Source organism: Pygoscelis adeliae, unplaced genomic scaffold (genome assembly GCF_000699105.1).
Source record: "Pygoscelis adeliae isolate BGI_AS28 unplaced genomic scaffold, ASM69910v1 Scaffold537, whole genome shotgun sequence".
Taxonomy (NCBI): domain Eukaryota; kingdom Metazoa; phylum Chordata; class Aves; order Sphenisciformes; family Spheniscidae; genus Pygoscelis; species Pygoscelis adeliae.
The window spans coordinates 744,885-748,723 of NW_008825213.1; positions in this window are offsets into that span (position 1 = coordinate 744,885).

Genomic DNA, 3,839 nt, shown 5'->3' on the forward strand with positions numbered 1-3,839 from the left:
ACGGTTATTTATGATTTTAATACTTAATTTTAATAAACAAGTTTAGTTTTTAAAAAGAGAAAGAAGGAGTAAAAAAATTCATTAGGACTAAGGTTATATTTAGAGTGGAAGAAACATTTCTCTTAGCTCCTCTTACCTGCTGTCCTAACCCATTTACTATGGATAATTATTTGAAATGTACTATTTTAAATCTCAGTGTTAATTATTTCCAAGTGGTTGAATATTATTGTTAAAATAATTGTTGGAAATTTGCTTTGGGCGTAAATGAGGTCTGTGCCAAAAACTGCCATTTCTTTTGTGCTGTTTAATTCTGAAGAGTAGCAAAACTCAGCCTGCTGGTAAAGCCGTTCTGAAACATTTTGTTCTTGAGAAACCACTGTCTCTTCTGTGAAGCATTAAATGAAAAGCTTAAAATAATTTTCCAATGGTGATAATTTTTCTGTAATCGCAAAGGTTGTCCATTTGCTAAGTGCTGGCACTGTAAACACAGGCAAGCTGTTAAGCTAACAAAGCTGTTCTGATGATGTTAAAATAAAAATGCCTTTTTTTTTTTTTCTTCTCCCCTCCAAAGGGGTCTCCCAACAGCTTTCACCTTCCCCATCTCCCGATGAATGCACCTTTTGTTGCCAGCTCCAGGTGACCCAGGAAAATGGGTGACTTCAGCAGCAGCGGGTCTTGAAAATGTTTGCTGTCTTTTGGCCTGTGCTGGTCCCTCTGCAGCTGGGCCAGCAAACCTTCCATTTTGAGATCCGAATTGCCGCAAATTTGAAAGTTTCTAATTTTTGTCTCCCTTTTGTTTAGCAGCAGCAGCTGCTGCTGCTTAGCAACTCTGTGTTACATCTGGAAGGAAGGTAGTTGTCATCCGTGTCCCACATGCACGCAAGAGCTTGACTCCTCTTCCAAAACCTGCAGGTTTACAACGACCAGTACCCATCATACATTCGGGCTTTTCTGTATTTAAAGCATCTGAAGTATGTGTTCTGGTAGGGTGCTTGAAAAAAAAAGACGTCTTTTTCTCCAGAATGATTCACTGTAAAGTAAGTTTTAACATCAAACAGGTGACCTTGTACTCCCATTATTCGTTTAACGTCAGCCTTTGTTTACTGCCTTCGCCTGTTGCACAAACTAGAAGGACCAGTGTACAGCAAGGAGTCGCTAGCTTCTAGAAGCTCTGTAATAAAACAGCTCCACCTCAGAACTGAGGCCTCATTTCCCAGAACTAACATGACTGTAACCAGGAAAAAAACAATCAACCTTGGTTTTTTGGAAGAATCTTGTTTTACGCTTCTGTATTCTCTGTGCTGAAATGGCTGATTTAAGTGCAGTTCATCTGGTGTATTCAAACCTAGTTCGAACATAGTTCTAGGTTAAATAAATTGTTCGCTGAGATCCTATGTAAATTATTAATAACTTGGTTTGTATAGTGTTGGTTAACTTCACCTTTTTGTGTCTCAGAAGGACTATTTCATATGTCTGAGGTGCAAACTATTTTAATAAATTAATGTATTTTAAAGAGTGTCCTGATAGCAGTTGAGTTCACAATCCTATAAGGAATTGTCATCTCAAGTCTCATTATCTCATGATTCTCAAAGGACAGTGTAGACTCTCAATCTTACATCCATCCAAAAAGAGTTATTTCACTACGTGGTGCCTCTCACTTACTCATTTTGCTTCAGCAGAAATACCGCAGACATCTTGTCTATCAGAATAGCAAAACCAGTGTAGTTCATCTGTAGTAATCTTTCTTTACACCATGGATATTCATATTAGTGTTTGAAGTGGAGAGGAATAAATGTAAAGGCTGAAGACGACTCCTTTGAATCTTGCATCCAGGTTGTAGGAAGGGGGGTGTGGGTGTAGCTGGGTGCCTGCCTGCACGGGACTGGGCCCAGTCGCCCAGAGATCCGATCCGTTCCTAGGAGTATAATGAGGCATGTGAAAGGTGGCCTGATTTGAGATAGCATATTTAATTCTCTGACTTTGGGGACTTAGATATGGAAATCCATATACAGGGGGGTGTGTGTGTATATAAAAAAAATAAAATTCCCTTCTGCTTGTGTTTTCACTACATTATCTGTAAATGCATCATGGCCAAAGGTGACAGTCCTGATTAGTGCGGTGGAGCCCACTTACACAAGTGTCTTTCATGGAAAAGGCAGCCTTTGATCAGCGGCGCTTGGGTAATCCATCAGGCCTCCTACACACCTACAAAAGAGCTCTTTCATGGCAATATCTCAAAGCCTGCTGGCATTCTCAGAGATTATAATGTATTTTTACATCCGGTCATTCCATTGAAAGAAAATGTGCAAATTAGTTTTATACTGTAGGTGAACGGCAGAGAATCAGACACCAGATCTGTGCTTAGGTTGTCTTCTACTTTTGCTGTATGCTGATATATTTAAAATAGTTTTCTGTGTGGACAAGATGTCTTTTGTGTAGTTTGGGGGTTTGTTTTTTTTTTGGTGTGGTAGTGGTTTTTTTTTATTTTGTCAAGTCTTTAGATCCAGACTCTGTGCTCTCGCCTCTGTTTGTTTATAGGCCACCTACTACTTACCTCTGCACAAATTACCAGGCTTTCAGCTGTTCCCTTAGCAGTGCTTGTGCTAAATCTTAGGTCTCCATCTTGAGTTAGAGGGTAATAGCCGACTCCTCCAGACTTCACTGCACTGGTCTTCTGTACCACTATGGAGTGGATGTTTTGCAAAGTGGTGAGAAATGAGGTGGTGGGTATGGAGGGCTCTCTGTTCTTTATCAGCTGTTAGGCTAATATTTATACCTAATTATTTTGATAATCTGTTTATATATGCTAGCCTTGATGATGCTGTTTGCATCTAGGTTTGTTCCCGTTTCTTCCTAGTTACCTGTGTTTCTTTGTGGTTTCTTTTTCTAACGAGGCTCTGGATGTCAGTCTGTCTGGTACACCATCTGCTGAGATGCTCTGGTTTGCCACCTTCTCCCTCCCTCTCTCCCCCAGGGTGTGAGCTGTGCTGGGCGTCGTGATAGGGAAGCGCAGACACTAGTTTTGGAAATGCTCTTTGTGGCTTGGTTGTAAAGCACTTTGCAATAGGTGGAGGGGGAGCTAGTTATAGAAAGATATCCCCTTGTTCCTTTTTCCCCACGTTTCTGGTCCTGAGCACAGCTCAGCCTGTTGGAAGATGGTGACATCATGCTGCGATTGCCCAGAGTCCCTGCTCAATCAGGAGCTAATTGGTTTGGAAAAAAACGTTGCAAACCCAAGGGGGTGAAAAGTGTTTTATGAAACCACTGCCTTTATTTTAACCCAGTCTCTATTATTCTGCTTGCTTGGAGGCTAGTTCTGCCAACTGCTAGACAGGTTCTTTTCTTATTACCAAAGGGAGCTGTGCATTCATGGATCTTCTCAAAAAAAAAAAAAAAATCCAAGAAGAAACTCAGTCTTGTGAGAATGGTAGAAATGACTCCTGTAAACACTGTTCGTTTCTGGCTGTTATAAGAAATCCTCTCATACCTGTTAGGCCTGAGAGGTTGGTTTTTTTGCTATGTTTTATCTCTCTGCTTATTGTTTTGTCCTTCTACATATTCATGTTGGAAATCCAGTTTTACTACTATTCTTCTAGGAAAGAACAAAAAGTTCCTCTGTAATAGCAGCATCCAGAGACACTGTGATAAAACAAGGATTGAAAACTGTTCAAAGTAAAAAAGCAGCCATTAACTTACCTGTAGCTCTGTTAGCTTGCTAAATGCAGTCATCTTTATTGCTGAGTTTCTCCATTACCAGTCTGATTTTTCAAGGTGAAGTTGTTTTCCTGCCTGTTCTTTGGTAAGCAGGTTGCCTGTCACTCTGCACGCGTGCATGAAGC